Source organism: Camelus ferus, chromosome 35 (assembly GCF_009834535.1).
Source record: "Camelus ferus isolate YT-003-E chromosome 35, BCGSAC_Cfer_1.0, whole genome shotgun sequence".
NCBI classification, from domain to species: Eukaryota; Metazoa; Chordata; class Mammalia; order Artiodactyla; family Camelidae; genus Camelus; species Camelus ferus.
The window spans coordinates 6,081,297-6,093,843 of record NC_045730.1 but is presented as its reverse complement, the minus strand read 5'-3'; the positions used below and the strand labels follow the sequence as shown (position 1 = coordinate 6,093,843).

The following is a 12,547-nucleotide window of genomic DNA, read 5'->3' as shown; positions in this document are numbered from 1 at the left end:
CTATAAAATGGGCATAATAATAGTACCTACTTCAGAGGATGGTGGATTTTAAATAGGTCATATCACGTAAAGCATTCACAGTTGTGCCTGGGGCTTCATCAGCGTTCCATGCATTCGTTATTATTACTACATTTAATTATCATTGTTTGTATCCGGTGCCACAGTCTAAGCTTTTAGTCATTGCAGTAAACTTTGAGATTTTCTTCTGTCACAGATGTCTGTTGGATTTACTGATTCCCTAGTCTGGAATAGCTGTGATAAAAGCAATACCAACTTCTGGCCCAGGAAGTTAAATTAAGGGCTACATTTTCCACATACTTACAGCACACCATTCTATAATAAGTTTTATGTCTTGAGGTGAAGGGTATAGCCCAGTGGTAGAGTGTGTGCTTAGCATGCACGAGGTCCTGGTTTCAATCCCCAGTACCTCCATTAGATAGATAGATAGATAGATAGATAGATAGATAGATAGATAGATAAATCTAATTACCTCTCCCCCCCAAAATTTTCTTTTAAAATAAATTTTATGTCTTTCTTCCATGACTCTCCTTAGGAAGTGAGTAACATAGAGTCTCAGGGAACTTCCCACACTGTGAAAGTGTCTTACGTAGCTTCCAGTTGGGATGTGTTATTTAAGAAAGGTTGTTCTAAATTAGTAATACATTTTTATAAAACAAAAAGTTTTCAGAGTGGTTTTTGAAAACACAGTTATGCTTTTAACAAATCACATTTATTCAAAAAGTTAACATTTAAAAACCCCTCAAAATGCATGAATACATATTAGCCATTCATCTATTGGTACTGCTGATGAGAACAGGAAGGGGTGAGGGGATGGAATTGTGACTAGCAATGGGCAGAAGAGAAGGGATTCTCTGTGTGTGTGTGTGTGTGAAGGGTGTAAAGGGAGGAGGCAATGAAATACTTTAAAGCTCACAGTGTGATCTGGGGGCAACCCTGCCAGAAAATGAAACCCAGAGCATCTCAGTGATAGGGAAAAATTAATATTAACAGAGAAACTTCCACTTACAAGTCAAATGATGCACACCAACCATCAATAAGTGTGTCCAAGAGTCCGACCCAGCAAGGACAGCAGGTTGTGACATACACAGGCAAGGGAAACTCTGTCTCATGCCCACCAGCCCAAGGGGAGGCTCCAAGGTGCTGAAGATGTGGCACAAAACATACACCAGAGCCCACATTCTGTATTAAAACTGGAGAAAGAATTTTAAAATCGTGCTTTATATAAATAACTTTGTTTAGAAAAATAGCAATAAATGAAAAAAATTGAAACTGCACTGAAAATATACTTATGTACTCATACATTATTGAGGCTAGTGGGAACAGAGTGGGATGGGTCGATGGAATCCATAATGAGCAGAGGAGGTTTGCCATAAGGGAACTGAGTGTGTGCTGGTCCAGGGTGGTTGTCCAGAGATTCATTCCTTACCCTCCTCTGCTCTGCTCTGCCCTCTATCTCCAGCCACTGGCCTCTGCAGACTTGCTTGCAGGCTTCTTTGCTGCTGGCTCCCTGCTGGATTCCTAACGTGGGAGACATTAACAAGAGAGTGAGGGTAAGGGAGAAGCCAGGTATTTCCCCATCACCACTTCCAGCAGCAATTCTGGCAGTAGCAGCATCCCAGGCATGGCTCCACCGTCCACCAAGCAGGTCAGCCATGGTCCAGCTTTTAGCTACCCAGAGCCCCAGTCTCTGGGCTCACTCTCAGTCCCTCCCATAGCTTTCTGGTGATTATTCTTTAGGTTGCCCCATTGTCCCATTTGAATTTCTCTGCTCTCCCATCAACTGTGTAACTAGTCTCCTGGATTAAATTCCCTATGCTTTAAAAGCTTAGAGTGATTTGTATTTTCCTATTGGACCCTGACTGTCACAAGAGGTAAATAAATTATCTGTGAATCACTACATGGTTTAGGTACAACTCCATCTGAAAATAGATTCTTGGAGCACCTCCGTGGAACAGCACAGATAAATGCAAAGAGGAAAGATACAACCAGCGACCAAAATGATGCACTAGAAAGCCAGCAAGCAAATGAACAATGTGCCCAGGAGTCTGAACCAGCAGGTAAGACTGGCTGGGTTTGATGAGTGTGGAGGGGCCAAGAGGTCCTGACTGGTAATAGGGAATAAAGTAATGCACAGCTCAAGGAGACATCTATTAACAAAGCATGGGGAAATCACACAGACACACAGAGGACAGGAATGGTGCCTGATACGTTGAAGGGAGAGAACTGGAGGAAGAAAGGGAGAACGGAAAAACTGAGACAGAAGGCGAAGAGTTGCAGAGCCTCATCGGGGAAGAGAGACAGAAATAAAAGCCAGAAGAAGTCAGGGGGAGACTGGCTCCAGAATCAGTGAGGCATTACGCTTTCATAGGGTGAAGGTGGCAATATATGCAGAGAGACTATAAGTAGAGACATAAGGAGAAGAGAGAAGTCAAGTGACATGCAAGAAAATGGAAATGGGGCAAAGCAAGTCTCTGTTGGATGTCAGCTGTGATCTTTTTTTATCCTCAGAGTCTTATGAACAAGTACCTGTCCAATCAAATAATGGAGATGCAGGAAAGGAGACGCCCAGCTCATTGGCCTGTGATGAAGAAAGTAATTATTACTTACCTTACCAGTTTTCTAATTACACCTTTATCTATGGGAGCAAAAGCTTTCCTTTGCTCTCCCATACTAACATCTTTCCTATCCTAACACCATCCAAGACATAGAGCCTTGTACACAACCTCTGACTGATTTTAGCAGGTATAAAATGCAAGGGAGAAGTAAGGATGAGCTCATTAATGAAGGGCATATCCCTGGGAAGAAAATGCAAAGAGGGAGAATAGGAAAAGCTGTGCTGGAGAGCACCAAATTGTAAAGTACAAGAGTGAGATAGATTTTAGACAAACTGACATAGAATCAAAACAGTGCCTTGTTGTGGAGTTGGTGAAGAGAAATAAGTTGCAACTTCTTTTTCAGCAGTTATAATGGAAACATGGAAAGCATGCAAGATGCTGCAGGTCAGATTTGCAAGTAAGGAAGCCCAGAGGAAAGACCCTTTAGAAAGGAAGTGGCAGGTGGAGGGACGTGGTGTGGTGGACAATGGCACAGGGGGAGAACTCTGGTGATGATTGGAATGCTTGAGATGAGGAAACTACTTAGAAAGACAAAATTAATATATTGGACATATACACAGGTCATATTAATCATTAAGAAATAGGAACAGACTAGAAAAAAGTAGGAAACATAGCAGAGAATGGATATATCGCAAAAGCAGGTAGGGCACAGCAGGGCCAGGTCTAGGGTGAGGCAGGGCGACCCTGGGGCACATATAAGGAGAATCTCACTCTTGGCACCTTCTTGTGCCCTGGGCATCTCCTTTGCCTCCCCCTAATCCCTGCTGGGCCCTGGGGACAGTGGTTAAAAAAAAATGTAGAGGAAAAGAGATGAATAGAAGAAGATACAAAGGGAAAAGAAAACCAGTAGATAGAAAAATGGGGATGAGAGAGCCACAAAGAGTAAGTTAAAGGACAATGAATGAAAAATCAGTAGAGAATGGACCAAATACAGAGAGAGAAGAGAGATATCAAGACATTATCCCATTTGGGGAGACAATCACTAGAAAGAAGGCACAGGGGTCTGTTCCTAATACCATTGAGAAGGGTGAGGTGTCAGCAGTGATCAGAATGGTCCCATAACCCCCTCAGATAAAAATACGCTTCTCGCCCGGCATCTGATGCTCTCCATGGTTTCAGTACCATCTATGGTCTGTTGAAACACATCTCCAGCCCAGACTTGATCTCTGGATTCATTCCTCCAAGTACCTGAAGGTCTTTACTCAAGATCTGATGGACATCTCTGTTTAGAGGTTGTATCACTTATCTACTGCTGTGTAACAAACAGTTCCAAAATTCAGTGGATTAAAACAACCATGACTTTTTTTGTCACTTCTGTCAATTCTTTAAAATACCTGCAGCCTGCCTGGTTTTTTTTCCATTCTCTGCATGCTCACTCTAATCCAGATCCCTACCTCTTCTCACTTCATGTAGAGGAACAGTATCCTGCTGGCCTCCTCTCTCCTATCTTGCTTCCTTCAGATTCATTCTCTGCACTTCAGAGAATGGACCTTTCATAAATTCAGACTGGTTCATGTGCTTTTCCTATTTATAACCCAGTACCTTCTTGCGGCCCTCAGCACTAGTTCAGTGCTGTATAGTGTGATACTAGGCAGATACCTGCCATGCAGCTGCACAGTTCCCCATCACTGCCTCTCTCCCCCTCCCACCACATTCCTACTACACCAACTCCCTTTAGTTACTTGAATTTTCCAAGCCCTCTCAATTATACTTCTGCCTTTACATGTACTTTTGGAAAACAGTTTGGTATATTCTTCCAAAGTTGAAAATACAACATAGCCTATGATTTAGCAATTACATTCCTCAACAGATCAACAGAAATGTATATTATGTTCATCAAAACACATACAAAAGAAAGTTCATCTCCGTAATCATAACATTATTAATAGAAGTCTAAAGCTTGAATGAGCACAAATGGATACTGTATGGTTTTATTTTTAATGGATAATTTCTACAATGGAATATTATATAGGAATGAGAATAAATTACAAAATGGGTACAGATGACTATCACACACATAATGTTGAGAAAAGAAACTAAATCCACCCTCTGCCAAAAGACAGAGAGACGGAGAAAGAGAACTAGGGTGAATGATTCCATTTATACAAATTTATATAAATTTTGAACTGACAAAATCAATCATTTATGATATTGAAAGTTAAAGTGGTGATTAACTTGAGCAAGATTGATGGGGACAGTTAGTGGGGCATCACTAAGAGGTTTCTGGAGTGTTAGTAATCTGTTACTTGGCCAAAGTTATGGTTACCCAGATAAGCTTATTCTGTGGTAATTCGAAATGTATAATTTATAAATTTTTATCTATGTTATACTACAATTGTGATTTTTATTTTTGAAAAGCAAAAAAAAAAATTATCAAAAAGGGTGAGAAAATAGGTAAAAAGTAAAAACAAATAAACAAAATAAAATTTCAGAGTTGAGAGAGGCACAAAGGAAGAGACAGAGTTGAAGACCAGGAAAGGAGGGGGTGGGGGTGAAGATTCCCCCTGCGGTGGAATTACAAGAAGTAGGGCTTGTTAATGCCAGTGAACAGTGCTAGCATTTTTGGGGAAACAAAAGAAAATTCTTTGTTTATTACATTTGACCCAGGAGCAAATCTACCCAATCATGGAATCCAAATCAATTCCTGTTCTGTCTGTCTGGTGGATATAAAGAAGGAAAAACCATTTTTTACTCAGAAGTTAAATGGAAAGCCCAAGCAAGCACCAAATGTAACCAGACATCTGACATAATAGGTAAGTCTGATGGAAAGAATGTGTAACAGGAATCACAGGAATCGGGCAAGAGGCTGGGGCATGTTGTCAACATCCAGCAAGTCAGTCTAGGTGGCCTTGGACAGAAGCAGGAAGGGGAAGGAGCCACAGCCTTACACAGTGAGTTTGGTAGAACAGAGACCCCAGGAACTAGAAAAATATCAGTAGCCAGGGAAGGGATAAATTGGGAGTTTGAGATTTGCAGATACTAACTACTATACAAAAAATAGATAAACAACAAGTTTATACTATATGGTACAGCGAACTATATCCAGTATCTTGTAGTAACCTAATGAAAAAGAATATGAAAACAAATACATGCATATGCATGACTGAAACGTTATGCTATACACCAGAAATTGACACATTGTAAACCGACTACACGTCAATAAAAAAGAATGAAAAGTTAAAAATGCAAAAAAAGAGAAACGATAGATAATGAGTATTGATGTCTGAGAGACTATTTCTAAAGCAAGAGAGGAAAGTATGAAAGGAGAAGATAAAGAAAAGGGAAAAAATTCAGAAAGCCAAGGTATTCATGAGATGAGATGAAAGAGAAACCCATGAAGTTAAAGAAAGGTATAAAAGGATACGATCAGCAGGAACAGGCATAACTAGGGGAAATGGGCCAAGCAAAGAGGAAGGTGAAGAAGTAAAATGAGAATGAAAGAAAGAGGCAGAACCAAGTAGAGAGTCAGAGGTAGACTGAGAGGTAGATTGAAGTAGGGGGAGGAGGAGGTGGGGGAGGAAGACTGAAGATGGTGGAGGAAGAGGTGCCAGCAGGGTGTACGAAGCTGCCCTCTGTGTGTGAATATCTTCACTTTTATGCAGGCCCTGGAGCAACCTGCAAGTCACACACATTCTAACACAGACCACGGTGCCCTGAGTTAACTTCAGTCCTAGGTCTTCCCGTGTTCTCATTCTGGGGTTTCCTGCTGCATGGGCTCCACCCTAGTGTCCTAAGGGGTTTTGCTCTTCTGTGCAGTGATCAGCAGTGAGGACTCTGCAGAATCCAGTGATGGAGATGAGACCCCAGAAGCCTCCATATCAGCACAGAGGATTCCTGGTAAGGAACAGGGAGAGCAAGGCCTGGGCTGTAGGAATCTGAACTAGAGCTGCTATTCCCTGAGCATCGTATTCTGAGCCCCTTCTGTACTGTGGCCAGGATATCCTGGAATCCCATTCTTCGTATTTGTTTTACTGAACTTTTGAGGGAAATGCAAAGAGATAAGACATCCATATCTCAATCTGAGAATGAGGTCTCTTAATGTATGGGTCCCATTAATCAGTATGTGTATGCCCTGTATTGATTGTACAGGAGAAATAGGCCAGCAAAGTAATGAGTGTATTTCAAACTACTAGTTGCTGTGTCTGTAGGGTGTTGGATTTATACAGTGATCTCTGTAGGGAACAGGAAGCTAAATATGGTTGCCCCTTGGACAATGCACAGGTTAAGGGCACCAATGCTCAGCGCAGTTGAAAATCAGCTTGTAAATTATAGTCATCTCTCCAGACACGCAGGTCTGTATCCACAGTTTTAACCAACCATGGATCATTTAGTGCTATAGTATTTATTACTGAAAAAATCTAAGTTCAAGTGGACCTCGCAGTTCAAGCCCATATTGTTCAAGGGTGGCTGTATTCTTTCATTGGAAGGTCGTATTGTCATCTGATCACAAACTTGAATCATGTCGTAAGATACCTCACCTCGCTATCTAGTGTTAGCAGAAATAAAAACTTCTGATAATGTATTCTGAAACCCAAAGTACTGTTTTTGACAGAATTATTCAACAAGTCATGACATATATAGTGGTTTTTCAAGGGACCTTTATAATCAGTATCTTACAACAACCTTAAAGAGTAAGCAGGGTAGACATTTCTACCTTTGTTTCTAGATGAGAAACACCATCACGTAAATGTTTCAAGGTCTTCTACAAGTCTCATGGGCAACTACAGGGAATAACAAGCCTAGTGTCCTGGATTCTGCATTTTTTTTTAAACTGGAGCTTGAAATGATTATCAAAATGTTGCTTCCTCAATCTTATGGGTATCCTGAGTTGTCATAAGATCTGTAGCTCTTTAGGATAAATTGGTGATTTTTTTTTCCCTTTCTACTTTCTAGACCCAGACAATATTAGAAACATGCCTATTTAGGGAAACACACTAGGAAAGTCCTGAGAACAAATAAAAATGTTACCTGATCTTGATGCTACAGAAGAGCAATATTTTAAATAATACAGTCAATGCAATTGCTCTCTAGATCTTGCCTGCATGTAGCTAATCATTTTATGACGAAACTCAATGGGGAGACATTAGGGACACAGTGTATGAAAACACTGAGCCTGGACCTCTGGTTTTCCCCAGCCTGGGTCACTCAATAAACTGCCTTCACTGTCTTTCCTTTTTTCTTCCAGTTGGGCATTTTTGCGTCTCACCTGTCCTTTGCTTTCATTCTGATCTCTTCATTCTTTTTCCTTTCCAAAATCAATAAACCTTGCTTTATCATCTTATTTCTGCATCTCTCCTTTGATCCCATCATCCATGCTTCCATATATACTTGGACTCTGAGAATTTAGAAAAGGTACTTAGAGAAACTGTTCATGATCATGTCTTGCCTGCCTCCTCCAGGTGGTGGATGTTTGATTTGTTTTATCTTTGAATGGGTTGTGTATGCCCTTGGGTGTTCTGAGGAGGGAGGTGGTAAAGGTGACAACCTTCACAGACTGTCTCCTGACAGTTCGCATGAGAAGAGAATATTCTCAGTGGAACTTGGGAAGAACGCGTGCTGTCCGCTTGGATTTCTGCAGCCCTGTGTTCCCACTGAGGTGTGATGACGCAGGCTGGTCCCCCTGGTCCCCCGTGGGCCCAGAGCTCAGGGACCTGCAGAGGGAGCCAGCACTTCAGTGACGTCGTTGTCCAGATCTGGCTCTGCGGGCTCCTGTAGCTGCCACGCTCTCTCTCAAGATGCCTGACAAACTGGCCGCCTGCTCAGGGCAGGGGACCCGTGGGAGGAGTTAATGAGCCACAGCAAATACAGTTCTCAGAGAACAGAAAATGTTGCCTGTGTCCCGAACTCCTTGTCCCTGCAGTTTCCAGAGAGAAGTCTAATGGAACAGGGTTAAAAACCTCCCACTTGGCGTTGATCTCATTTGAATGGGAAAAGAAACCGCAACATTTAAAAATCATCAGGGCACATCGTTTGGCTGTCATGTGGGTATTGGGGTTCGGACACTTCTGGGACACGCAGGAGACACTTGACAAAGAGACAGGAGCTGCAGTGAGTAAGAGACATTTGCATTGTCAGAACCTGGATTTTCTCAAGCCCAGGTTTTGAGGTCTGATGTGGTTCTACTGGACTGGCTCAGCTGCTGGGGGCTGGTTCTCAATGCCTCCCAGCTGTTTGCAGATGCTTCATGGGCATCTATTCCACTGGTAGGTTTTTCTTTCCCAGTGGATTGAGCATGATATTCTGCGGAGCCTACATCCCCTCAGTCCTCACCTCTGTCCCCAACCATTGTGCCTGATTCCAGTTCCTTCAGTCATCTTAAGGCCATGCTGGGGCCATGCTTCTCAGAATTCCCGCAGTTGCCCTCACCTCTCCAGCACTCAGAGCACTCTCTCTCTCTTATTTGTACCCTCCCTTCACCCACTAAACCACTTGCCTGCCACCCTGCCTTGTCCTGACTCCTGCAAAAAGCTCCCAATCAGGAGGGCAGGAGAGCCCAGCCAACCTCCCCCATCCCTGACAGAACCTCACCTGTTTCCCAGAACTGTGTCTGCTTTCAGCAGCCAGATGGACACGAGGAAGCTGCATAGTAAGCTATGTGATCTGCTGTCCCCTCCTTTAAGGCACAGGGAGCTCCTTAAATGAGGGAGGCTGGGTGTCCAGGAGAGGGAGGGATTCTGAGCTAAAAAATCTCCATAATCTTTGGTTTCTAGTTTTTCTTAAAAAGGACAACTCTTTTTGAAAAGGTTAGTCTTTTAGAGCCTTTTTAGAAGAAAACATTCATGGGTTGAACAGGGGCCACACGGTGATATGGGTGCTACCTTGAAAACACCCCTTCTGCTTCATTTCTCGTGAAATGCCTACTTAACATTTTGAATATTGAAAACAACTGGAACATACTCAGTTCTCTTTCAGTTATCCGTCTATGTATTATTTATGGAAAATATTTAAATCCAGCAGGATCTTGGCTTATATTCTTCTGGGTTTCCCTCTTCAACTCAGCTGGCTTAGGTGAGATGTAATAATAATCTTGGCTGTGTGTGTTTATGGAACTGAACCCAATGCCTTCCCAACCAGATACTGCATTTGATTTGTTGATTCAAAGTCTATTGAATACCTACTAAGTGACAGGTACCACGCTGTGGACTAAGGTCTCAGGACAGATACGGTGACTGCTTTTCTGGAGGTTACACTCAAGAGGAAGATGGATATTAATTAATCACACAAGTATATAATTCCAAGCTTAGTCTAAGATGAACAAAGGAGGTCTCCCATTTACTCGGGAGTGGCGCTGGTCCAGGTTTCACTTGGATGAAATGTTTAAACTTCATGTAAAAGATCTTTGCGTTGCCTACTCCACAGGATTCCCAGACAATTTAATGACCTTAACTGCTTCCTAGACTTTGAAGCTTTCTATTCTCATGTGTATTTGTTGCTATTAATACTTTTTGCTCTGCTAAATTGGGTCCAGTAGACTCAATTCAGGGGAAGTCTGAGAAGACTTAGAGGTAGAGATGTACCCTTTTTCAAAGACATTGCAAAAGTTAATTCAGATAAGCTAGTTTCTAGTGGCTATGATCTGATGTTGCTTGATTCAGACACCTAAGAGAGACTTTTCTTTATCCTGTTACCAAACTGCAGATTGTTTGGCCTTGAAATTCACCAGACTGGAAAGTACTGATGCACCTTTTCTCGGGAGCTGATCACTTTCCTAAGGGTCTCAGGTGATGCCCTGTGGCTTTGTTGAATGGGACTTTGACCCCATCCAGGACCAAGCAGCACCATATTTAAAAATGAAAAACTAATTGCAGACAGACAGTATAATTCACTTACCATAATTTTATGGTCTTGTTGCTCATTGGCACTTCTCTGGATCCTTGTAAATTTCTCTGGCAATTACATTGTAGCATCCTTTACAAAGAAAGCTCTCTTACAGCCAGTATCTTGTTTGATCCAAGCAACAACTCCATGAATTAGATAGTCCTCTGATTATAGTGAGATTTACAAGAAGAAATTGTAGCCCAGGAAGATGCAGTGAGTGGGTCCAGGTGCTGCAGCTGTAAATCATGTAGCTGAAATCTTCCAAAGTCAAAATCTAGTATTTTTCTCTCGGTGACACATGGCCACCCCATACTCACTCTTCAGAGCTTGTCACTGTCCTGAGAGTGAAACTCCATGTGATCATAACTTCCCTCCTGACGGGAGCCTGAGTTATTCTTAAAAAAAAATATTTTCTTCTTCAGTTTAATCTTGTATTGTTGGACTTACTGTTTGAGATTTTTATTTTGAGGAAAACACAGGAAGTTGTATTCTCACAGGTTGGAGGAGCCCCTCAGAAGAATCTACTTAATCTTTACCTTTAAATGATCAGACATAAACACTGTATTTATGTGACACATTCTCTGGATATTATTATTATTATCATTATTATTATCATTATTATTATTAGTATTAGTATTAGTATTAGTATTATTACAGTCACTTTCCCAACAAAATGTCACACAAGAGCATCCTTCTGTTCCTTGGATCAACTGTTAGTTAGCTTTTCCTTAGTGGACCATCGCTTCAGTTAAGTAGCTGGATGCTCTGATCTTGTTCAGGATTTTCTCAGAGCCTTTCCTTACAGTCGCCATTGGTTCTTTCTTTCACCTGAGACTCATCTGAGGAAATAAAATGGGTTTAAACACATTCAAAATCAGTTTCAGCTATGTGTGGTGGCTGGGTGAGGAGGAGGTATCTCATGTCATTATCTTTTTCTTTCTCCTCTCCTTTGACGGCAACAACAATTCTTTTTTTCTTTTACATCAGCAAATCTGTCATTTTTGTTCCAAAAAAACACGTTTAAAAAAGACTGAACCTGTGTATTTGCATATTCATACTCAGGTCTCCATCAGCTGATCTTGAATATCCCTTTGGCAACTTTGTTTATAGTTTTTGATAGTGATAGTATTATAAATAATGGAACTACTTTTTGATAAATTGGGAAAGAAGGACAAATAGCCCATTTGATACTGTGTAAACACAGCTGCAGTTAATTTTGCTGCATAATGGCTAATATCTTTAGAAAGCAACAGATCCTTGGACTCAGCTCCTCAAGGTGTGTGTGGCATGATGAGATGATGTGTGTCAAACACGTGGTACAGATCCTCACGCATGGGTGTTGCACGATGGATGCTGTTGGTGATGGTTTCTGCAAAGTGGGTGCAGATTTATACAGCTGTGGGCAAGGGCTCCACAGCCATGCCTTTCCTTCCATTGTGCCTTTCCTTCACTAAAGCTTTGACCCTTTGTCTTTCTTTTTCCTATTTTGCCATCCCGTAGGTACTGAGCTATCATTAGGAAGAGGGTGGTATTTAGGGCTTGTGGTCCTTAGACTGGGAGGGACATGCATCAGGTGCTAAGGTTTTATTTTGACAACAAAGCGTATTTTTTAAAAAAAACCTGTCGTTGGCTTTCGTCATAATTTTTAAAAGATGTAGACAATCTTGTTGTGTGTTAATAGGACTGGCTTTTAACTTAACTTCAATTTATGAAAAATCTGTGCATTGTCCTTGGTGATCTGACTTCACAGTGGACTGGAGGGAACTCTGAGCTAACACTGCTTGGGTGAACCATGAAGGTCAAGTGAAGGTCAGAGCCAGAGAGTTAAGATACTGTTAAGGAAAGAGTTTATAAACTCCCTTCTCTAGCGTATTCTGTGAGATATGAATCCATGAGCCTAGCTACAGTAAACAGGGAAATTGGTTGAGTTGTTGATATTACCAGAATGGCCGTAACCTATAAGCCATGTGTTTATATATCATTTATGCAAATTTCCAGTTGCCCAGAATAATTGAAAGAAGTATTGATGGGAAAAGTGTTAAGTCTTGTTTCATCTGTTGTTTCTCCCTGGGTGCTTTCTTAGCACAGAGCGA

At 41.6% G+C, this 12,547-nt stretch overlaps 1 protein-coding gene and 1 long non-coding RNA gene across 7 annotated transcripts in view; both read left to right on the top strand.

Annotated features, from left to right (window-relative positions):
• Window positions 1–12,547, top strand: part of CELF2 (CUGBP Elav-like family member 2) — a 475,836-nt gene that overhangs the window by 216,466 nt on the left and 246,823 nt on the right. The window lies entirely within an intron of this gene.
• LOC116661613 lies at window positions 1,232–6,473 on the top strand. Of its 2 annotated transcripts, none has more exons than XR_004317565.1 (5): window positions 1,232–1,571; window positions 1,929–2,078; window positions 2,530–2,613; window positions 5,244–5,389; window positions 6,393–6,473. It is a non-coding gene; the product is annotated as an uncharacterized LOC116661613 (long non-coding RNA). The 2 variants fall into 2 exon arrangements; XR_004317564.1 differs by having other exon boundaries at window positions 1,232–1,666.